This window comes from Theropithecus gelada, chromosome 1 (genome assembly GCF_003255815.1).
Source record: "Theropithecus gelada isolate Dixy chromosome 1, Tgel_1.0, whole genome shotgun sequence".
In the NCBI taxonomy this organism is placed as follows: Eukaryota; Metazoa; Chordata; class Mammalia; order Primates; family Cercopithecidae; genus Theropithecus; species Theropithecus gelada.
In genome coordinates, this window is record NC_037668.1 from 37442020 (window position 1) to 37467982 (window position 25963).

The following is a 25963-nucleotide window of genomic DNA, read 5'->3' on the forward strand; positions in this document are numbered from 1 at the left end:
CCCAAAAAAAAAAAAAAAAAAAAAAAAAAAAAAAAACACTGTGCTTAGGTTACACTAAATTCATCTTTTAAATATTATTCTTTCTTCAATAATAAATCAGCCTTAGTTTACTGTAACTTTTTTACTTTATAAACCATTTTTAAAACTTTTTGACTCCTAATAACTGAGCTTAAAACACAACATGAATACACCATGCAGTTCTACAAAGACATTTTATTTTTATTTTTATAATCTTATTCTATAAGCTTTATTCTATTGTTAAATTTTTTAACTTTTTAATGTTTCTGTTGAAAACTAACACAAACACACACATTAGTCTAGGCATACACAGGGTCAGGATCATCAATATTGCTCTTGCACCTCCATATCTTGGACCAACGGAAGGTCTCCAGGGGCAATGACACACATGGAGCTGTCATCTCCTGTAACAACAATGCCTTCTTCTGGAATACCTCTTCCAGAATAGCTGGAGGCTATTTTGCAGTTAATTATTTTATATGTAAGTAGAGGACGTACACTCTAAAATAATGATAAAAAGTACACTGTAGTAAATACATAAACCAGTAAAACAATCATTTATAATCACTATCAAGTATTATGTACTGTCCATGATTGAATGTGGTATACTTTTATATAACTGGCAGCATATTAGGTCTGCTTACACCAGCATCACCACACACACACGAGTAATATACTGGGCTACAACCTTATACCACATACAATGTAACTAAGCAATAGGAAATTTTCACCTCCTTTATAATCTTATGGAACCAATGTCATATATGTGGTGTGGTCCACGATTGCCCAAAATTTCTTTACACAGCACATGACCATAATTCCTTATTAACTAACTCTCATCATTCATACTTTTACCTCTATGAAGGCAAGAAAAATTTCTTAATCACTGAATCCCAAAGAGTTAGCAAGATGTCTAGAACAAAGCAGACACTCAATATCAGCTCAGTTGATGAATGTTGAATGAAGGGGAGTGACATGGTTAGGCGTTTGTCCCCACCCAAATCTCATCTTGAATTATAAACCCCATAATCCTCATTATCCCCACATGTCAAGAGAGAGACCAGGTGGAGGTAACTGAATCGTGGAGCCAATTTCTTCCATGCTGTTCTCGTGATGGTGAGTGAGTTCTCATAAGGTCTGATGGGTTTTTTTTTTTGTTTTTTTTTTTTTTTGAGACGGAGTCTCGCTGTGCTCCCAGGCTGGAGTGCAGTGGCATGATCTCGGCTCACTGCAAGCTCTGCCTCCCGGGTTCACGCCATTCTCCCACCTCAGCCTCCCAAGTAGCTGGGACTACAGGCGCCTGCCACCATGCCCGGCTAGTTTTTTTGTATTTTTAGTAGAGACGGGGTTTCACCATGTTAGCCAGGATAGTCTCGATCTCCTGACCTCGTGATCCACCCGCCTCGGCCTCCCAAAGTGCTGGGATTACAGGCTTGAGCCACCGCGCCCGGCCTAGGTCTGATGGTTTTATAAGGGGCTTTTCCCCACTTCGCTCAGCACTCACTCTGTCCTGCCACCCTGTGAAGAAGATGCCTTGCTTTCCCTTCACCTTCCGCCATGATTGTAAGTTTCCTGGGGCCTCCCCAGCAGTGTGAAACTGTGAGTCAATTAAATCTATTTCCTTTATAAATTACCCAGTCTTAGTTCTTTATAGCAGCGAGAACAGACTAATACAAGGGGAAACATTTTATGAAGTGAATAACAACGTAAAAGGAGAAAATTTTGGCTTTGACATTGTATCTGATATGTTGATCAGTATACATGCAATAAAATTATTACACATATGTAACTCTAAGGATAAGGAGACAATGCCTTTGTCTCATGCCTAACAATTAAGATAAAGTAAAATATCAAGTCTATTCCTCAAAAGAAAAAAAACTAATTCAACCAGCTGGCAATTATAAATTTGTATGATTTCAGTATACTGTATGCAGATGAGGAAAAAGACTGTTAGTTTTCAAGGTGAACCGTGCCATCCCAGTGTAGTACGTATATATCAAAGGATTCTGTTTATTTACACCCAATAATGAAAATCAAATATTACAACATGACATTCCATAGCACACCATGCTTCTACAGTAGAAAATCAATACATCCTATTTGTTTTCAGTAACTTGTTTACCCAATCACAGTTCTAGAATCATTATGCAATGCAAACAGTCTTCTAAAGCACTCTGACCCATATGAAATAAAAACTAGGTCCTCTCTGACACTCCCAAAGGGAGTATCTCTCTGGCTAACTCCAGGAATTTGCTCAGGGATTTATGGAGCAGACTGTAGAGCTGAATTGGTATATAAAGTTACTTTGCGGCTGGGCGCGGTGGCTCAAACCTGTAATCCCAGCACTTTGGGAGGCCGAGACGGGCGGATCACGAGGTCAGGAGATCGAGACCATCCTGGCTAACATGGTGAAACCCCGTCTCTACTAAAAAAATACAAAAAACTAGCCGGGCGAGGTGGCGGGCGCCTGTAGTCCCAGCTACTCGGGAGGCTGAGGCAGGAGAATGGCATGAACCCGGGAGGCGGAGCCTGCAGTGAGCTCAGATCCGGCCACTGCACCCCAGCCTGGGCGACAGAGCGAGATTCTGTCTCCAAAAAAAAAAAAAAAAAAAAGTTACTTTGCCACTCTGGGAGGAAACTTAGCCAAATCTGCAATAGTAAGTAGCAATATCATCCACTCAATGGCTAGGGGAAATATATTCAGGACTGGTAGAACTCACACAAGCCAAAGCACTAAAATATACAAAGTACAACCACCAGGGGCGCTGGCTCACACCTGCAATCCCAGCACTTTGGGAGGCCAAGGCAGGTAGATCACTTGAGCCCAGGAGTTCAAGACCAGCCTGGGCAACATGGCAAAACCCTGTCTCTACAAAACATACAAAAATTAGCCAGGCATGATGGCTAAAATTAGCCAGACATGATGGTTAAAAATTAGCCAGGTGTGATGCGGTATCCCTGTAGTCCCAGCTACTCGAAGGGCTGAGGTGGGAGGATCACCTGAACCTGGGAGGTTGAGGCTGCAGTGAGCTGTGATCATGCCACTACATTCCAGCCTGGGTGACAGAGTGAGATCCTGTCTCCAAAAAAAAAAAAAAAAGGTGACTCTTTTGTTGTTATTGTTTATTTATATCATTCTCACAGTCTAAAGGGGGAAACAAACTTAGGATACAGACAGACATTATTTCAGCAACTCAGTAATTGTTTAATCCTCGAGATACATTGTGGACAACTGTATGATCTTACTTAAAAGTGTGTGAGTTTATTACACACTTGTTTAAAAAAGACATAGTAAGTATGCCGTTTATTCAAGCTGGGCACAGTGGCTCACACCTATAATCCCAGCACTTTGGGAGGCTAATGTGGGAGGACTGCTTGAGGCCAGGAGTTTGAGAACAACCTGGGCAACAAGGCAAGACCCCGTCTCTACAAAAAATTTTAAAAATTAGCCAGATGCAGTGGTGCGTGCCGGTAGTCCTATTTTTTTTGAGACAAGGTCTCACTCTGTCATCCAGGCTGGAGTGCGGTGGCAGAATTTGGGCTTACTGAAACCACCACCTCCCAGGCTCAAGCAATCCTCCCACCTCAACCTCCCAAGTAGCCGGGACTACAGGCGTACACCACCACACCAGGCTAATTTTTGTAATTTTTTTTTTTTTTTTAAAGTAAAGACAGGATTTTGCCATGTTTGCCAGGCTGGTCCCAAACTCCTGGCCTCAAGGAATCTCTGGCCTCCCAAAGTGCTGGGATTATAGGCGTGAACCACCGTACCTGGCCACTCTTGGCCATATTTAAACTATTTTTATTCCAACTGATGTATATTTCATCTTCTATAACATGTATAGACATGCATAGTCTAATCAAGAAAATCTTGTCAATAAAATGAAACTTAACAAGGGCCTCGGGGATATTCTCTCTACCAAGACTGATCTTTTCCTTTACTTCTACAGGGCTCAGTCCCTCACTTATCTGCTAAAATGTCAGCTTTCCCCAATCGTTCTTTAAGCCCACCACGACCACTTACTCCCTCAGCCAAATCTCAGCTTGCCATTTCCCCTGTGCCTGCTTGGTTTTTCTCCACAGCACTTTTCACCATTAAATCTTTACTTATTTGTATATTACTGTCTGTTTTCTCCCACTAGAATATTTTCTCCATGAATTAAGGAATATTTGGGTTCGTTTCACTCACTGTTGCTTCCTCAGCACTTAGAACTGTGTGCTGAAGCACAGTAAGTGCTCAATAAATAGTGACTGAATGAAAGAAAATAGACAGTCCCGGAAATTAATCTTAATACTGATGCTGTGAAATGAAAAGCTCTCCAAGTGGGAGTGGACATACATTTAAGAGATGATTCCCTTTCATTTAACTTAAAGCCCAAAGGACTTTTCAAAATGAAATTGTTATTCCAACTATACCCAAAAATCATTAAGGCTGCCCCTGAGTGCTCCCATACATTTTAACAAAAAGCAAGGAATTCTATGTCCTGCTAAAGCAATGGAAAAAACCCTGATGTAGAAAATGTAAACTGCTTAAGTTTCATATGTGGGTAGTAACGATGTTACACCACACCACTCAAACATTATGAAGGTCACATTAACCACAGGAAGAATTCCGTTTCACCTTTGTTTCTCCACATACACGTCCTCTAATACTACAACTCTTCACAAACACTATATTAGCTGCATTCTTAAACATGTCTACTATCTAAAACATACACAGCAAAAGAACTGATGGGTACATTCTCAATCAGGTAATTCTGATAGAAAAAGTATACCATCCAGTGTGCCATCTGGCCATTAAAACAATAGGTAAGACAGAACTGATCTAAATAGCTAAATGATCTAAATAGCATAATATGGTCTAAAAGAGATCACCTTCAAATTTTAGTGATAAAATAAGAAAACAGAAATAGAGGTGTTGATCAGTTAACAAAAGTCAGTAAGCTAAAATGTACAAAGTTCCACACTGCATTTTGTGGTAAGAGACAAAAGAAATAAAATATATGTTCTCCATACAGAAAGACTTCTTAAATCAACTGAGATGAAATAAATAGTATGTACAGGATAATGGAGACAAATGCCCATAGTCTAAAATGGAAAACTTCAAAATCACCTAGACCCAAGAAAACAGAAATCACATATTAGGACAATTTGATTTTCCCATGACATGCATGGCGCTGTGGATGCAGTTTATCCCACCTCCAGTCAAGTGAGTCCATGAATAGAAACTCTCAGGTATAAACCACTCCTCCACCACTTCACCCTAGCGTATTCTAGTGACTTTCATGGTGATATGGTTTGGATGTGCCCCCACCCAAGTCTCATCTTGAACTGTAATCCCCATAATCCCCATGTGTCTAGAAAGAGACTTGGCAGGGGGTGATTGGACCATGGGGCCATTTGCCCCACGATGTTATGGAGATGTTGAGTGCTCAGGAGATCTGAGGGATTTGTAAGTGGCTCTTCCCACTTCGCTCCTCACTCCCTCCTACCGCCTTGGGAAGGTGCCTGCTTTGCCTTTTGCCATGACTGTAAGATTCCTGAGGCCTCTCCAGCTACATAGAATTGTGAGTCAATTAAACCTCTTTCCTTTATAAATTAAACAGGCTCAGGTATTTCTTTATAGCAGTGCAAAGACAGACTAAAACACATGGTTATGTTTTTCTCAACCACTGACACTTGGCATGTCCAGCTATTATAATTTCATTTCTATCTCCCAAATGGTTTTCAATCTGTCCCATTCCATTCCAGACTACCCTTGGCCTAGGTTCAGCTGTCATGATCGCCTGGCTAAACTACTGCAAAAAGAGGTGTGATGAGATTATACTCCTGCTTAAAACTTCTACAGGATTCCATCGTTCACTGAATGAAGTCTAAACTCCTTAATACTCTAATATATGGATTGGACCTCTGGCCTCAGCCCCTTCTCCTCCATGCTCCAACCCTCCATGTCTTGGCATACATACTTTTCCACCCCCTAACATATATTCCCTTTCTTTTCTGTTTTAAAACATCTTTCTTACTGGCCATGAACGGTGGCTCACACCTGTAATACTAGCACTTTGGGAGGCTGTGGCAGGAGAATCGCTTGAGCCCAGGAATTCAAGACCAGCCTAGGCAACACAAGGAGAGCTCATCTTTACAAAAAAAAAAAAATTAAAAATTAGCCAAGCATGGTAGCACATGCCTGTGGTCCCAGCTACTCGAGAGGCTGAGGCAGGATTGCTTGAACCCAGGAAGTTGAGCCTGCAGTGAGCCATGATCCTGCATTGCAGCCTGGGCTACTGAGCAAGAGCCCATCTCTTTTGAAAGGGTCCAGTTTAAATGTAACCTCTGTGAAAATTTCTTTGATCCTTACAATCAGAATTATTTGTTGCCTTCAGGGTACTGCCAAAGTACTCTGTTTATATCTCTGTTCAAAGAGATTGTATCTATGTTAATGGAAATCATAGTCTGATGATAGCTTTTGTCTGTTTAACAAAGCACCCTCCTCACCCACTTTATTCTAGGAAACTACCACTTCATATGGGGACCTAATAACATGTAGTTTGGGTGGATCCAGGGTTGCTCACCATACTAAATCCTCCTGGCCACCATGACTTGTTCAAGAATGGGCCCGTGTCTCAGGAAGAACCACTGAGAACCCTCCCCAAAACTTCTCCTAGAACCACCAGAAGAAGAAGAAGGAAAAAAAAAGGATCTCTTTTTGCTGGATCCGCTAGCAACAGGGATGAGGCCTAGAGCTACAGACAGCCATCTTCGCTGTAACATGAGGAAAGTCTGATAAACCCACTGAAAAAGCTGAAAATACTCTAAGTTGAAAATGCATTTAATAATTTAATACACTTACTTTACCAAACATCACAGCTTGGCCTATCCTGCATGATATTTGCTCGCAACACTTACATTAATCTACAATTGGGCAAAATCATCTAATACAAAGCCTATTTTATAATAAACTTGAGTATCTCATGTAACTTATTGAATACGGAAAGTAAAACACGAAATGGTTATATGGTACTCAAAGTATGGTTTCTATTGACTGTGTATCATTTTTGCACCATCATAAAGTTAAAAAATTCTAAGTCAAAGCATCGTAAGTCAGAGACTATACTGACATACAAGTCGTGATTGTGGTCTGACTTACATTATAATTAATTGTACTCAGGGCCAAATTAACAGCTACAAGAGGACACCTGGCAGATAAGAGAAACAGCAAGAAGGCCTGTGTGGCTGCAGCAAGCAAGTGTGGGGGTGTGTATCGGGGTCGGGGGGCAGTGAGAAAGAAGGAGGGCAGACAGGGGAGGGGTGATGGGGAGGGTGGGAGAGAGAAGGAGGGCAGACGGGAGGGAGGAGGAGAGAAGGGAGATGAGGGGAAGTGAGAGAGAGACAGAGGGAGCAGGAGAAAGACAGAGACAGAGACAGACACCCCCAAGATGGCATTGTGAAAGGTCAAGCCACTGCAAAGTCCCAAGCAGAAGAGGGACAGGATCTGACTTAACTTTCTTTTTTGTTTTTTGTTTTATTGAGATGGAGTCTCACTCTGTTGCCCAGGCTGGAGTGCAGTGGCACAATCTCGGCTCACTGCAAGCTCCGCCTCCCAGGTTCATGCCGTTCTCCTGCCTCAGTCTCCCAAGTAGATGGGACTACAGGTGCCCACCACCACACTCGGCTAATTTTTTGTATTTGTAGTAGAGACGGGGTTTCACGGTGTTAGCCAGGATGGTCTCAATCTCCTGACCTCGTGATCCACCTCCGCCTGCCTCAGCCTGCCAAAGTGCTAGGATTACAGGCATGAGCCACCGCGCCCAGCCCTGACTTAACTTTTAAAAGGATCTTTAGGCTTGCTGTGTTGTGAAAACAACTGGCATGGGGGTGGGTGTGGAAGTGGGAGGTGGGCAGGGAGAACAAGACCCGTTAAGAACCTGCTAGGGAGCAGGCGCAGTGGCTCACGCCTGTAATCCCAGCACTTTGGGAGGCACAGGCAAGAGGACTGTGAGGTCAGGAAATACAGACCATTCTGGCTAACACTTGGTGAAACTCCATCTCTACTAAAAATACAAAAAATTAGCCAGGCATGGTGGTGGGCGCCTGTAGTCCCAGCTACTCAGGAGGCTGAGGCAGGAGAATGGTGTGAACCCAGAAGGCGGAGCTTGCAGTGAGCCGAGATGACGCCACTGCACTCCTGCCTGAGCGACAGAGCGAGACTTTCTCCCAAAAAAAAAAAAAAAAAAGAAAAAAAAAGAAAAAAAGAACCTGCTAGGGTAACCAGGCCAGAAGTGAGGAAGGCTCAAAGAAGGTTTTATCCGATTTTTTTTAAACATCCTGATTTTTTTTTTGCTACCAACTACAACTTTGGAAAGACAGATAAATCAACACATGATATTCATACTTGATTTACTGAGTATCTACTATATTTAAGACACTCTAATTATTACCTTATCTAGTTACAGAACTATCTTCTTAAACTTAAACCCATATGCAGTGAACTGGAATTCTCTAAATATCCCATATACATTTTACCCCCAAAACCTAATCCTCCCTTACTCTCTTATCTGTTTATCTCATTGATGTTATTTCCTGTCCTAGTTGTTACTAAAGATAATAAGAGAGGAGGTATATCTGAGACAGAGCTTCGCTGTGTCGCCCAGGCTGGAGTGCAATGGCACAATGTCAGCTCACTGCCGAGAACTCCGCCTCCTGGTTTCAAGCAATTCTCCTGCCTCAGCCTCCCGAGTAGCTAGGATTACAGGTGTATGCCACCACACCCAGTTAATTTTTGTATTTATTTTAGTAGAGATGGGGTTTCACCATGTTGGCTAGGCTGGTCTCAAACTCCTGACCTCAAGTGATCCGCCCACCTCAACCTCCCCAACTGCTGGGATTACAAGCGTGAGCCACCACTCCCGGCCATAACTTTCTATATTACTTAAGTAGTTATATACAACTACACATAATTTCATCTAAAGTTCAAGACAATTCGGAGAGAGAAACACCCTTATTTACCTCTACCATTTTACAGGTAATGAAACTAAGCTTAGAAAAATGAAGTAACTTGCCAAAAGTTATTATGCTGGTAAATAGTGGAGCTGAGACTCAAACGTGGGATTCTAACTCATCCACAGTCACTTAAGTCAGAAACCTGGGAATTATCTTAGACTCTTCTCTCAGCCCCACGCCAGATACCCTCTCTCATTCACTCTCACACCATCACTACCTTAGTTCAGAGCTTCCCCATCTCTAAACTCAGTTACCACAATAGTCCCACAGGTTATGTTGCTGTATCTTGTACAGCCCTCCCCTTCCATCCATTCTCCATGCTATCATCAGATACTCTCTTCAGTTCCAAACACAAGCTTTGTGCTCCAACCCAAGTATATGGTTAGGAACCCTACAGATTATGGGAACAGAACCAAAAGTGTCAAGAGCTTTCTTCATCAGTATGCATGCATTAATTCCAGGATGAGCAACTTACCAAGCAAATTTTGGTAGCATCCCAACTTCAACATTCTCATTAACATTGGCAAGTATGAAAAACCTGGTGATTGCTCAATTTCTCCTTTTGTCTTTCTTCCCAACCCCAAAGGTGTGGACTTTAAGCATTTCAAGGACCTCATCAGACTTAGTCCCACCTTCCTATATTACTCCTTTCTTTTCTTATCCAATCAAAACTTCCATTCCTAAAAGGCCCAAATAGGTCTTGTTTCATAATGAGGTATCAGAAGATACATATTTTAAAAAGAGGATCTAATTAAGTAAGTAGGTCTCTATTCTGGCATTTCATAGGCATGGGGGACAGCGATGATGGTAATAATAATGGCTAACATTTATCAAGATCTCGGTAAGCTGTGAGCCAGGTACTGTTTTACTTGCTTTACAAGTACTTACTTATCTGTTCCTTTAATAATCAAAACCACTCCATGAAGTGGGTATAATTATTATTGTTATCACAATTTTTGGATAAGGAATTGAAGAGCTGGAGGAGTTAAGTAACATGCCCAAGGTCCCCCAATCTAGTAAGCAGTGCCAGCGCTCCTAACCACCTCATACTAACAACTTCACTATGATGGTAGACTCCAACAGAGATATATGAAGGAGATCACTGTGAGCTTATTCATTCATTTTTAAAATATTTCTTGGGAGTTTATTATATTCTGAGAATTATTCCTGCCACTGGGAATTTAATTGTAGATAATTTCACAAGAAAGGCATCAAATAATACATAAGTAAAAAGCAAAAGAACACAATTTTTTACTCTGAGAAAAAAAAAAGGATAAGGTGATGTAGAGTAATGCGCTACTTTAGACTGGAAGCCAAGGAGAGCCTCCCTAAGGAATAATATTGAAATGAGATCTAAATTATAAAATGAAGCAAACAAAGAAAAAACCTGATGGAACCACATTGAGGCAATTATGATGAATGCAATACACCTCAGTGAGAGTTAGCTTGTTAGTCCCTAAAACAACAGAAAGGACAGGAGGCCACTGTGACTGACGCTAAGGGAGCAAGTGGAGAGTGGTCACAGTTATATCAGAGACTCAGAAGTGTCAGCTATGCTGGCACACAGCCATAGGAAGAAAAAATCTGTATTTTATTCTCAGCAGAATGAGAATCTGAAGGGTTTTAAGTAAGAGAATGAGGTGATCTACGTTTCTGAAAAAGCAATCCCACTCCTCCAACTCTGTGTAAAGAATGAACTACAGGTCAGGCGCAGTGGCTCACACCGGTAATCTCAGCACTTTGGGAGGCCAAGGCAGGTGGGTAACTTGAGATCAGGAGTTTGAGACCAAGCCAGCCAACACAGCGAAACCTCATCTCTACTAAAATTACAAAAATTAACCAGGCATGGTGGCAGGCACCTGTACAGAGCGAAACCTCATCTCTACTAAAAATACAAAAATTAGCCAGGCGTGGTGGTGGGCACCTGCAACACCAGCAACTCAGGAGGCTGAGGCAGGAGAATAGCTTGAACACAAGAGGCCGAGGTTACAGTGGGCCAACATTATGCCACTGTACTCCAGCCTGGGCGACACAGCAAGACTCTGTCTCAAAAAAAAAAAAAAAAAAAAAAAAAGAACGGATTACACAGTGATGAAAGTGGAAGACTGGAGAGGAATTAGGAGGCTGTTACTTCTAGAACCATGCCTGGCACATAGTCAGTAGTCAATGTGTTGAATAAATGAATGCTGCAATAGTCAAGGTAACAGAAGATGAGGGCTAAGACCTGGGTGGTAAAGTGCTACATGTAGAAACCATTCTGCCTCATTCAACATCTGTGAGTGTCACAAACCCAGTAGTCTTTTAAAAACCAGAGCCTCTTTTTCTGGCTGGAAACACGGAGCGTATAGAAGAGAAGAAGGTGGTTCCTGCTGTGCCAGAAACCCTTAAGAAAAAGCAAAAGAATTTCACAGAACTGAAGATCAAGCGCCTAAGAAAGAAGTTCACCCAAAACATGCTTTGAAAGGCAAGGAGGAAGCTTATCTATGAAAAAGCAAAGCACTATCACAAGGAATATAGGCAGATGTACAGAACTGAAATTCGAATGGCAAGGATGGCAAGAAAAGCTGGCAACTTATATGTACCTGCAGAACCCAAATTGGCCTTTGTTATCAGGATCAGAGGTATCAGTGGTGTGAGCCCAGAGGTCCGAAAGGTGTTGCAGCTTCTTTGCCTTTGTCAAATCTTCAATGGAACATTTGTGAAGCTCAACAAGGCTTCAGTTAACACGCTGAGGACTGCAGAATTGTATATTACATGGGGGAACCCAAATCTGAAGTCAGTAAAGGAACTAATCTACAGGCGTGGTTATGGCAAAATCAATAAGCAAATTGCTTTGACAGATAACGCTTTGATTGTTCCATCTCTTGGTAAATATGGCATCATCTGCATGGAGGATCTGATTCATGAGATCTATACTACTGGCAAATGCTTCAAAGAAGCCAATAACTTCCTGTGGCCCTTCAAATTATCTTCTCCACGAGGCGGAATGAAGAAAACCTTGAGTATCTACAATATAAGCTGCTCCAAAGTGCTTGAAACATCTGAGCACACTTTCCAAAATAGGTAGTGTTCTGTTGCCCATCATGACAATCTCTCAGTAACTCTGAAACATACTCATTCAAGCAGCCCCCATTTACAAACATCCACCAACCGTACCTCTGCCAGCCCTGCTACAGGAAAAAACACTTAGGACATGCCAAGGATTATGCCAAGTACTTTGCATCTAGTGTCTCATTTGCTCCTTACTACACCCTATGAGTCTAATATCTCCAAATAAATAGCAATCTATAGTAACAAAGGCAATATTCTTATAGGAAACATGTTTTTAGTACCTGGCACCTATGGGAAAACCTCTCTGATGGAAGAATTTAAGAGGAGGGTGGAAGGGAGCAAATTCCATTTCTTCCAGAGTTCCTAAACTATACCAAAGTCAAACTTATGCTACCCAGTTAGTTTTGCTCGATGATCCTCTCTGCACTGACAGGTGAAAGAACACGCAGAACATGCATGGCTTATTATTCTGAAAAGTCCAAAATACTGTGCTTATTCCTATAGCAACTAGGAAGCTAAATAGAGACCCAGTGTTAACTCCACACAGACTTCCTCAGAGAAGCCCTTCCTTTGCAGTTTTATCTTCTTTCTCATACCAAATCTTTAGTTCAGAATCCCTTTCACTTAAAAAAAAAAAACAGGCCGGGCGCGGTGGCTCAAGCCTGTAATCCCAGCACTTTGGGAGGCCGAGGCGGGTGGATCACAAGGTCAGGAGATCGAGACTATCCTGGCTAACATGGTGAAACCCCGTCTCTACTAAAAATACAAAAAACTAGCCGGGCGCGGTAGCGGGCGCCTGTAGTCCCAGCTACTTGGGAGGCTGAGGCGGGAGAATGGCGTGAACCCGGGGGGCGGAGCTTGCAGTGAGCCGAGATCGCGAATGGCGTGAACCCGGGGGGCGGAGCTTGCAGTGAGCCGAGATCGCGCCACTGCACTCCAGCCTGGGAGACACAGTGAGACTCCGTCTCAAAAAAAAAAAAAAAAAAAAACATTATCATCTAGTTACATATGCAAGGCACTAAAGAAACAACAATAAAGTAAATATGGAAAAATATTTGATTCTAAGAAGTCATAACAGAATTTTCAGCACTTGACTGTAGTACGGGAACTGTCCCCAAATAACTGTTTTAAGATTGCAAAAAATAAAGATCAATTCAATATAATAATAGTTAAACCTTAACACAGCTCTTAATGTATACGGCAGACACTAATCTAGAATAACCCATTTAACCTTCACAACAGCCATTCAAGGGCCACTATTATCCCCATTTTACAGACAGCAAAAAGATACAGAGGCTAAGTAACCTGCCAGTGAAGTAGCAGGGACAGGATTTGCCTTGCGTGTCTGTGTTCTTATACACTACATACTGCTACTCTTCAAATGGGAAAAAAAAAAAAAAAAGAAAAAAAAATTGACTATCGCCCAGAAGGCGGTCATACGATGATGAATTTTGACTTTGCTTTTTATTTCTAATCCTTCGGCATAAAAGAAACACTTCCTTTGCAGTTTCATATTCTTGTACTAAAGCATAGCTTAGGAACATTTTCATTTAAAAAAAGAAAAAAAATACTCCCAGTATCATCTAGTAGTTATAAGAGATACGGAAGGCATTAAACTACGTTATTCCTATAATCCTTACAAGAGAAATTCGGGTTCAGAGAAGAGCTTCTGAAAATGATAAAAGTTCAAGTTTCATCTTAATCTTTATCTCATTGAGGGACATATTTTAAAAGTAAGAACACTAACAAAGTGAGAGATAATGTAACTTGTACTCAGCATAAGGCTGTAGTTTGTAAAAGCAAGGTTTCTTAAAACCTTGTGAGTCTCTTTTTCCTTATGCTACAGTAGATGTTTCAAGAAATGAAGCTATTGCCTTGTAAGAAACTGTTATGATCAAAAGAAATTAAAGGAAACTTACCAGAGATAGTTTGTGTTGGAAATAATTTGGAGTGCCAAACTTTAAACCATTTCATAATTTTTAAATTTTGTTTTCGTAGATATTACATTACGAAGAAAATTTTTCCAGAAATATTTTAATCAAAGTCCTATTTAAAGAAACTTTTGATTAGACATTATTAAATTGTGTGTTGTTTTAAAACAATAATAAGAATCTGTCCTGAGCTATTAGAAAGAAATGTATAGCATGTTATTTTAATAGGCCTAAATGAGGAAGGATCAATATTATTTTAATTTTTAAAGGTCTGTTTATGAAATGCAATCATCCTTCATTAAAAATGCAAGCTGTGCTTCAGCAAGAGGTTAGCGTAAATGATTCATAGAGAGATCTCTCTCCAGTATAATCTTCCTCTCCTGGGAGTTTCCTTCGGATGTTTCATCAAACCACCCAAGCTATTATTAAAAATGCTTCCCTGCGATAAAAGGAGGGAATAAACAATATAAACACACTTCCCCATTCTTATTCACCAATGACTCTTCCATTTGAGTGATCCATACCTTTTTCAGTCATAGGTAAAATTAATTTTTTATATTCCACACATTTTTATAGTCATTTCTTTTCACAAGCATTTTAAGTTAATGTTATTTTATAGTATTCAAAACAAGAAATTCAGATTTTTAAGGTAGGTTTTTATTCACTTACCTATTTTGATATTTCAGTGTGAGTGTTGTCTTTCATTGAAATTAAAAGAAGTTTGTCTTCTATTTGATAGATTTTAAAATGTCAACTCATCAAAGTCAAGACACTACAAATTTAAATTCAATTCTCTTCTATTTAAAAATGCTAATGAAAATGGCTGTTTCAATGCAGCAGCATCTGGCTCATTATAACACTCAGTTTTAACTAATAAATCCTTAATTATTAAATTCTGGTGTTCAATTTCTTTCAAATAAATAAGCCAAACACATACTGCTACACTTATAAATACCTGGGATAAATTACTTATACCATGAAAAAGCATACCTCTTGATTCTCTGGCTGCGAAATAAGACCCAAAGTATGTAAGGGACACACATTTGAAAGACCCAGCATTAAAAATTTGGCTCCACTGTATGTAGGTCCCATATTCAAAGGCTGGCAAATCTTTAACTCTACTGGGTCCTCATGCATAATGCACAGGGCAATTTGTCTGTGCAAATGGGCCAGTTTTTTTCCATGCTTTTTCAGAATAAATATGTCAAAACTGAACATAATCATATACCTCTAATTGTGGCTTTACAAAGCAGACGCTACCTTCACCCAACTTGATGTTTTTATTAAGGAGTTGCTGAATATATTTAATCAAGGTATTATTGCACATCATGATGTCTCGTAAAGGTTGAAATCCCTGAGAGAATATGTTTGGTTTTAAGCCCTAATATGTGTTCGGGAGTGTTTCATTTTTCTCTTCCACTCCCAATTCCTTTTTTTTTTTTTCTCCTTTTTTAATCAGCAACATCGACAGTACTGAGTGAATATTTTACAATGGAGTTGCAAAGTATGTGTGTTCAATCGTTTCAGCTTCCCAGAAGATTCATTACAGTTACATTAGAAAGTCAAATCAGGCAATTCTGCAGTCTGGTGAAAGCCAGCATATGAAAGAAGGTTAATACAAAAGAATTTCATTTTAGAGGACATTTAGGACTTTAAAAAGCAACATTATGATAAAATTTTCAAGATATTTGTTCTTGCCTTAGCACATGCTTTCCAGGTCTAATTTCAGAGCTGTCTAAATGCTTTTCTAGGAAAGAATGAGGGTGCATGGGAGGAAATTGTTTGATCTACAAGGTCTGCCATCTTAATGATCCTCACGCTAAGAACACTGCAGATGTATGTTTTGCCCTCACTCATGGGGAAAGAATCTATGGTTCTCCAATTATGCTGATGAAGTAGAAGTCAAGTAAAAGTGAAGGTGCGTTCATTTAAAACATAAAGGTTTTGGTGATTGTTAACATCTGTCTTTCTGATTATAAATAAAACTAACTGCTGAGATTTTCAGCTCTTAATATGTATTTATATAACAAAAATCAGTAAGTTAATTGTTTTCCATGATTAGTAGCAGGTATAGAAAAATCTTCTTCAGATTGGTACATGTTTAACTGGCACTTGTGCATAATACAATAATTCCCCTCTCTCTAGAATTCAAGCCTCAATAAACCCCTAACTAATCTTATGTATTTGATTTATTTCCACTGGTTTACAGGTAAGCAAAAATAAGAATAGACTATCTACTGAAAGGCAAGCATCGCCATTCAGTACAGTCAATTTTCAGAATACAAATTCCACTTCAATACAAAGGCTCACCTGTGCATGAGCAATTCCAAAGCTTAAATATCATAGCAAGAGGGAAACAGCAGCTAGCAGTGGTAACAGACATGAAAGGCAGCTGGCTGTCTTCAGTGCTACCTTTGGCAGCAGTACAGATGGACTTTGTAGGCCACTGGCTATGCTTAATTTAATATGAAGCTAAATACAGTCAAAACATCTGGTGTACCACTGATGGTTATCATGATAAATTAAATCTGACATCACACACAAACCCATTCAATATTCTATTTATATCCCTTTTACCTAAACCACAAAACTAAAAATCCACATTTACTTTTGTTTCTCATTTCCTCTTAGCAGTCCTCTACTTTAGAAAAGGAAGGTTTTGTAGATCTGTTGTTTATACAAGTTGGGGGGCCTTCTTGAAGAAAAAGACTACAAAATTTGCATACAAAATGTCAAGGGGGCCCATTCAAGTGAGGGTCTCTTTGGTTTAAGCTTCATGGACAATTTGCCTCTGGGGAGGGTGAAAGGCAGTGTAAAAACTAAATAGTACACCAAGTGGCACATGGAATTGGGACAAAGAATACAAACATTTTAAAAGCAGACGATTTCACTGATAACCTACACAAGAGCAAACAAGACTTTCTAGGCAAGCACATCAGCAAAAACAAACTGTATTGTCAGAATCTGCTTATAACATATATTTCTAAAATGCAAAACCCCAAATTGGGCCAGGTGCATTGGCTCACACCTATAACCTATAAATCCAGCACTTTGGGAGGCCAAAGCAGGAGAATCACTTGAGCCCAGGACTTTGAGACCAGCCTGGGCAATATAGTGAGACTCGTCTCTACAAAAAATAAAAATTAAGTTATATTGAAATTTTAAAACCCCAAATCTACAGCATGCTACCACAACAAAAGGGCTATTATAAAGGAAAAAAGTCAATTAAAGAACCAAATTATCAGTCAAGTGTGGTGGCTATAGCTGTAATCCCAGCACTTCGAGAGGCCAACGCAGGAGGATTGTTTGAGCCTAGAAGTTTAAGACCAGCCTGGGCAACACAGCAAGACCCCATCTCCACTAAACATTTTTAAAAATTTAAAAATAAAGTAAAAAATAATCAAATTATCAATTTTATAATAACTATAAGTCAAGAAACAAGTATAGTTCTTACAAGCAACGAATTCATAAAACAGAATTAGATCATGGCTAACAATTTGTTATTTTTAAAAAGTCAGAGCACCACTTATAACTAAAGTGACTACTGCCTCAACTGCAATATTCAAAGTATTGCATTTTTTATTACATTGCTTTGAAGGATATTCAGTGAAAATAATTTTTAATTCTAGTGCTATATAATATTAGCATCACCTATACTCTTTTAAACAAAAAGGACCTAAAAGCCCTGACTCTGCATCTGAAGGGAGGAGAGCATGCCATATAATAAATTCAGTACAATCAAAATGAGAACCATATTTCTGTTTAACTTTATTCAGCTTGGCTCAAGAGCTATAAAAAAAGTTATTAAAATTAATGCATCAAACTATAATTCTGTTCTTTTTATTACTGGTAATATTCTTTCTAAAGTATTAGTCTGCTTAGATGTACTAGTATATCTTTTTGAAAGTCTTCTTTGAAGATAAGGATCACTTTAACTTTAGAAGGAAAACATGCAATTATATTAATTTGGCACTGAATCTTGTTAGTTTCAGTGGGTTTGAAACTTTGAAAATGATTTATTCATTAGAAAGTCACTTACTTGGCCGGGCACGGTGGCTCACGTCTATAATCCCAGCACTTTGGGAGGCTGAGGTGGGTGGATCCCCTGACGTCAGGAGTTCGACACCAGCCTGACCAACATGGTGAAACCCTGTCTCTACTAAATACAAAAAATTAGCCACGCATGGTAATGCATGCCTGTAATCCCAGCTACCTGGGAGGCTGAGGCAGGAGAATCGCTTGAACCCACGAGGCGGAAGTTGCAGTGAGCCGAGATTGCGCCATTGCACTCCAACCTGGGCAACAAGAGCAAAACTCCTTCTCAAAAAAAAAAGCAAGCCAGTTACTGCTTCTGATGGCACTAATAACGATGGAAGATAATGAAGCTACTTGTCATTCAACACAAAACACACAAAGAAAGTGCTGGCAAATGTCACAAAGTAAACATTTTCCTGTTTCTGTTAAATAAAACTCATTCCTAATAACCACTGTCCTGTATGAACTTTCCCTAGCAAATTATTGCTCCATTTCTCTTTCACTAAATAATCAACTTTTTCTAAAGTTAACACAAAAGAAATGCCCTGGAAATCCTCATTCTCTAGTCACGACTAAATGAATGAACCACATGGGCTACCAAAATCAAATTCTCTAGTGCATCACTAATGTAATACTAAATGGGATGCTCCATCAAAAGAAACCTAGAATTTACATAATTTCCCATAATCTTATCAGAGGAACAAATGTTAAGACAATGGGAAGAAAATCGAGATAAGCTCACTGTTGTTGCTGGTTTGCGTATTCCTGTTTTTCTCAACTTCTCCCATGGCTGACAGAACATTGTAGTTGGGTTAAGAGAGCTGGTATAAACTACTTCACTAAAATTTTGCATTTGAACGTCAGCCTTTTTTCATTCTAGTCAGCCTTTTTTCACTCTAAAGTATTGATTCAACCAAAAAGTCAAACATTCAAAGTCTGTTCACCAAAAACACTCATCATAAAGATGTTTATTTACTATCCATATAAGGACGCAAAATGGTATTCCTAACAGCCAATACACAGAATCAACCTAAGTGTCCATCAACAGATGAATGGATAAAGTCATATATATATGTATGTGTGTATATATATACTTTATATGTGTATATATATACACACATACACACACATATAAACACACACACACATATATATGCAATAGAATACTATGTGGTCTAAGAAAATCCTGTTACTTGTAACAATATGGATGAACCTGGAGGACACTATGTTAAGTGAAACAAGTCAGACATAGACAGACAGATACTGGCCGGGCGCGGTGGCTCACGCCTGTAATCCCAGCACTTTGGGAGGCCGAGGCGGGTGGATCACGAGGTCAGGAGATCGAGACCATCCTGGCTAACATGGTGAAACCCCGTCTCTACTAAAAAAAAAATACAAAAAACTAGCCGGGCATGGTGGCGGGTGCCTGTAGACCCAGCTACTCGGAGGCTGAGGCGGGAGAATGGCGTGAACCCGGGAGGTGGAGCTTGCAGTGAGCCGAGATCGTGCCACTGCACTCCAGCCTGGGCGACAGAGCGAGACTCCGTCTCAAAAAAAAAAAAAAAGAAAGACAGATACTGTATTATCCCACTTACATGTAGAATCCTAAAACGTTAAACTCAATTTTTTTTTTTTTTTTTTTTTTTTTTTTTTAAGAAAGAATCTCGGTCTGTCACCCAGGCTGGAGTGAAGTGGCGTGATCTCAGCTCACTGCAATCTCCACCACCCAGGTTCAAGCAAATCTCCTGCCTCAGCCTCTCGAGTAGCTGGGATTACAAGCCTGCACCACCATGCCCGGCCAATTTTAGTATTTTTTAGTAGAGGTGTTTCACCATGTTTAGTAGAGTGTTTCACCATGTTGGCCAGGCTGGTCTCGATCTCCTGACCTCCTGATCCACCCGCCTCAGCCACCCAAAGTGCTGGGAATACAGGCGTAAGCCACCATGCCCGGCCCTCAATCTCTTCTTCAAAAGAGACAGGGTTTCACTCTGTTGCCCAAGCTGGAGTGCAGTGGTACAATCATAGCTCACTATAACCTCAAATTCCTGGGCACAAGAAATCCTCCTGCCTCAGCCTCCTAAGTAGATGGGACTACAGGTGTGCGCCACCACATCTGGCTAACTTTTTGTTTTTATTTTTTGTAATGACGAGGTCTCGCCAAGCTGGTCTCGAATTCCTGGAATCAAGGGATCCTCCTGCCTCATCAACCTTTTTTTGAAGCTAAAGTAGAAGCAAACAGTAGAATGGTGGTTACCAAGGGCTGAGAGGAGGACTGGGGAAATGTGAGTCAAAGGACACAAAATTTCAGGGAGAAGGAATAAGTTCAAGAGATCAACTGTATAACATAGTGACTATAATTAATAATAATGTATTATATTCTTGAAAATTGCAAAGAATAATAGATTTTAAGTGTCCTCGTCACAAAAAAAAAAAAAAAAGTGAAGTAATTATACTCATTTTAGCCATTCCAAACGTATACATATTTGAAAACATCATGGTATACACAATAAATGTGTACAATTTTTGTCAATGGGATTATTCTCTCACCTCAACATTGTGATTCTAACCAAAACGATATTTCCCAACTATTCAGATGCTGAAGCCAGAGGCTTGCTTAAGCCCAGGAGTTGGAGACCAGCCTGGGCAACACAGGGAGACTCCATCTCGAAAAAATAAATAAAAATAAAAAAAATAAATACTGTGATTGTCAAAGAAAGAGGTATTAAGTCACTGAAAGGTTATATTTTTCCTTTAGAAAAATGAAAAATTCCTACTTTACTGTCAACTATTACCTCTTCTGACACATTAATTTAACTGTAGAATCCTTTTACATGAGAAAATTACTAAATCAGACACCACATCTCAGAATCTGCTAGACGTCATTTGGAAAAGAGCATCATTCTTTCAAAGGGCAAGGATGAAGAATCAGAAAGAAAAAGGCCAGAAGCACGCAAGTGAAACAAGCCAGTGCACCTGAGGCCTTTGTTGGTCCAATCAAACTATAGGTCAAACTACAGGTATTTCAAAAGGGGGAATAAAAGACATCTGCAGTTACTTTAGAAGAGGGTTAAATTCTCCTAAGCAGACGCTTCCTAAAAGAAAAAACAGAATGGAAAGTGCAAAATTCTTTCTTCTCCTCTTTGGAGAATATGGTTTGGCACAGTTTTTAAAAAATCAAAATCTCAAGAGATATGGGTGCCAATCCCATCCCAGTAACTAAGTGGCTCTGCTGATTGCAGGTTGTGTGCAAGTGTATACCCACTACACTCAACTGCAAAACAGCCATAAAGAACTTAGAACACTATACAAGTTCAATAGACATGAAGAAAAACACTACAAAATTCAAATGTGAGGGACAATCTTCCTGCTGATATACCTGTAACTCTAAATTCTTTCTCTCTCTCTCTGTGTATACACACACACACACACACATATACACACACACACACACACACACAGAGTATGTCTTGATGATCAGAGCTATTACATTGTATAAATCTAATTAAGGTCAGTTTCCTATGAAAAGGAAGATTTATCTGAGAAATAATTCAAAATAAATTCTCCTCAAGTAAGTAGACCTAGGCCTGTAATTAGTTTTGTTTTTGCTTTGTTTTTTGAGACGGAGTTTCACTCTTGTTGCCCAGGCTGGAGAGAAGCTGCATAATCTCTGCTCACTGCAACCTCTGCCACTCAGGTTCAAGCAATTCTCCTGCCTCAGCCTCCTGAGTCGCTGGGATTACAGGTGCCTGCCACCACATCCAGCTAATTTTCTGTATTTTTAGTAGAGACGGGGTTTCATCATGTTGGCCAGGCTGGTCTTGAACTCCTGACCTCAGGTGATCTGCCCGCCTTGGCCTCCCAAAGTGCAGGGATTAGAGGTGTGAGCCACTGCGCCCAGCCCCTAGGCCTGTAATAGTTAAGACAATCATTTATACATCATTTATAACAATCACCACAGTCCAGAAAAGTCAGCCTTAGATGCCAAACAAAATCCGAGATGAATGAAAAGAAAGTCCTGGGTCAGTAGTACAGCTTTGTTGCAAGTATCTGGAGGGACCTGGTAGAGGTGTGAGAGACACAGTTCCTTGGTGTGAAGGATGAGAGGTCACAGGGAGGGTAGCAGGAAGCCCAAGAACAGGTAACTGAATTTGGACAGGCTTTTGATATTTTAAGCCCATTTCTATGGATTTGTTTTGTTTTGAAGATAGGGTCTTGCTCTGTCACCCAGATGGTTTCTTAATATATTCACTATAATTATTCCCTTGGAATACTAATATTAATACTAAGTTAAATTCTTTGAAAATCCAGCCAGTGTCAGTTATGCTAAATGAAAACAAAACACTTTGTACAATTTTATATTTAAAAAGAGAAGCTCTGCACTCTAGGATTAGAAGCAGTGGAGCCAGCAAGACTCTCAGAGCAACATTAGCTACCATTTATGGAGCACTTCTTATGTTGCATATGCCAGTCTAAATTATGTTCATACATTATCCCACTAATGTATAAACAACCCTATTAGTTAGCTATTATCAGCTCCATTATATAGACGAGGAAAGGGAGGCACAAAGACGTTCCATAACTCTAACAGAGTTCTAGGACACAGAGGTGGCAGAACAAGGATTCAAACCCAATCCTTCTGTTCTCAAGCTCAGACTCGGAACCATTATGCTTTCCTGTCTTACCAAAATGAGAATCAAAATGAAAGAACCCCAAAGAGAAACAAAAACTCACAGGAAGAATCTGAGTTCTTTAAACAACACCAGAGCACTCCTGTTCTAAAACTGGAGGATTTTCAGGTTTTGCAATGTGACAAACTTGGAAAAGACACATCTGACACTAAATCCTTTGGCAATTTTATTCCACCTCGGGGCTTCAACTACCCCACTCTCAGTATCTCCATCTTAACCTTGACGACTTCTCAGGTATTAAATATTTCCATCTGCCTAATGACAAAAATCACTCAGCTCAATGAAAAGCCGTATTTATTAGCATCTTCTTCCTCCAATCAGTTTGTCCTCCTGTGTTCCCAATTTTTTAATGGCGCAGATAGGTAATGCAAATTACCTATGCTTCACACCTCCCCCACATGTAAGACTAAATGCCTTGTTCTAACAATTGCCAAATCCAACTAATTCTACCTCTACAACGTCTCACATCTGTCACACCTCTTCATTTCCCCTACAGTTAGAAAGGTTAGATTCTCGGCCGGGCACAGTGGCTCATGCCTGTAATCCCAGCACTTTGGGAGGTCGACGCAGGCAGATCACCTGAGGTCAGGAGTTCCAGACCAGCCTGACCAACATGGAGAAACCCCATCTCTACTAAACATACAAAAAAGTAGTCGGGCATGGTGGTGCATGCCTGTAATCCCAGCTACTCAGGAGGCTGAGGCAGGAGACTCACTTAAACCCAAGAGGCAGAGGTTGCAGTGAGCCAAGATTGTGCCATTGCACTCCATACTGGGCAACAAGAGCGAAACTCCGTCTCGGAAAAAAAAAAAGAAAAAGAAAAAAGAAAGGTTAGATTCTCATTATTTTCCACCCAGTCTTCACTCTCTTCCTTTCATCATATACTAGAAATAGCTTTCCTAAAACACAACTCTATCATGTCACTCCTTTACTAGAACACCTTCAAAAAGGCTCATTCCCCACCAATCCACCCTTCAAGATTCAGATCAAACCTCTCCTTCTCTAGGCAACCTTGTGTAATCTCCTTCCCCTAAGGAGAGGTCACTGCTTCCTCCTCTGAACTTCAGCAGTACCTCAACTTGACCCTTACCAATTTCATCCTCATATCACAAGTACCTGTACTAACATACAAGCATCGTCACCCTACTGGAAGACAAGCGCCTTAGGAGAAGGTTCAATGTCTAATTGAACTGTGAGTCTCCCACAAATTCTGGTGAAAATATACTTGCACACAGTAGGTACTTAAATATTTGACAAATGAATGAAAAAATCATAAATCAGCTTTCTCGGTTATAACATAAGTTTCTTAGCACAAGAACTTGTGTCCATTTACTTAATTTTTAAAAAGCATACAAACTGTGAAGACTAATCATAATTTCCATGAAACCAGAACTTTTTGCTTCCTAGAATAGCCACAGAAAGGTGCTTATTTTATTTGAAGACAAAAAAAAGTAGAATCAGTTAGCTAGGTCAGGCACCACTTAACTCTACTATTCACTGAGGCCAGGAGCACTTCCTAGGGCCTCAGCTTTTGTTCTTGTGGATGAAGCCTCAGGAGGGCTTTCCTCTGACAAGGTGACCACCCTTTTTAAAACCTCCTCCTCATTTCCCCAATACTTCTTCTCCAAACATTGATGCTTCCACCATAAGGTCAGCTCCTCTTTTCCTTCCCCTTATGGCAAAGCTTATGGAGAAACTACGCCACATAAATGAAGACTAGGAGTTCAAAATGCCTCAATGACCTGGGACCATGGAAAATTAGTATTTTTGCCTTCTACAGTAAAGTCACACTCTTGAGCAAAGGAGGAAAAAAAATATTATCACAGTCCCTCAATCAGCAAAAATCTAGGCATGCAAGATGAAAACAAGTTAGGGTCCAGTAAGCTTAAAAAAAGAAAACACTGACTCAGAAATTTCCTATCTGCAATATATAGCAGGTTTAGAGGACAAAAATGAAAACAGAAGATTATTTCTAGACACCCTGATGGAGAAAGATAATATTTACCTCAGTAGTTACAACCATAGGAACAAATCCAGATTCTATTTGTTTTTGTATAGCTCAATAAAAATTATAGGGTGTATTCACTTCTCAGTTCAGAAATAAATTGTCCTAAAAAAAAAAAAAAAAGTAAGAGGTACTTCTTGAAAACTAAAAGAAAAAAAATCTATCCTGATAATCAAAAGTTTCTATGCAGTATTAAAAATGATGTCCAGCTGGGCGCAGTGGCTCACACCTGTAATCCCAGCACTTTGGGAGGCTGAGGCGCGTGGATCATTTGAGGTCAGGAGTTTGAGACCAGCCTGACCAACATAATGAAACCTCATCTCAACTAAAAATATTAAAAAATCAGCCAGACGTGGAGGCGCACACCTCTAATCCCAGCTACTCAGGAGGCTGAGGCAGGAGAATTACCTGACCCTGGGAGGCAGAGGTTGCAGTGAGGCAAGATCATGCTACTGCACTCCAGCCTGGGTGACAGAGCTGGACTCTGTCTCCAAAAAAAAAAAAAAAAATAGCCGAGCGCGGTGGCTCACGCCTGTGATCCCAGCACTTTGGGAGGCCGAGGTGGGTGGATCATGAGGTCAGGAGATAGAGGCCATCCTGGCCAACATGGTGAAGCCCCGTCTCTACTAAAAATACAAAAATTAGCTGGGTGTGGTGGTGCGCGCGCCTGTAGTCCCAGCTACTTGGGAGGCTGAGGCAGGAGAATCGCTTGAACCCAGAAGGCAGAGGTTGCAGTAAGCCGAGATCACGCCACTGCACTCCAGCCTGGTGACAGATTAAGACTCCATCTTAAAAAAAAAAAAAAAAAAAAAAAGTCCCTCCTATAATTCAAGAAGTGAAGGTGCTAGTTGACTGAGCGTATTTATTCTCAAACAGCTAACTCAAGGTCAAGAAGACCTCTGCCACCAGCTGCCCTGTATCAGTCCTAGGAGGCTATTTCTCAGAGCCCCATGCTTCTTATCAAGATGGTTCCCATGCTGTCTTCCCTTTCCCTCGTCACTACCTCCTCCAGGTCAAAGAATATCCCCAGGGCAAGTTGCAGCCACTCCTTATGCACTCAGCCCTGGCCTCAGAGTACACACGGGATTCGCCTCATCTATGACTCTTGGGGGAAGCATACCATACAGAGAGCAATTGCAATGCATCGCTCTCTATAGGATCCTACCCAGGTGCCTTAGTGCCATCTGGAAAATGCGAGGAAACAAGGAATGCACAAAAATCACGAAATACTGCTT

General features: G+C 40.3%; 1 protein-coding gene and 1 pseudogene across 2 annotated transcripts in view; one reads left to right on the plus strand and one right to left on the minus strand.

Annotated features, from left to right (window-relative positions):
• RERE (arginine-glutamic acid dipeptide repeats) overlaps positions 1-25963 on the minus strand; it is a 470948-nt gene that overhangs the window by 388378 nt on the left and 56607 nt on the right. The window lies entirely within an intron of this gene.
• LOC112620123 lies at positions 11338-12186 on the plus strand (annotated as a pseudogene).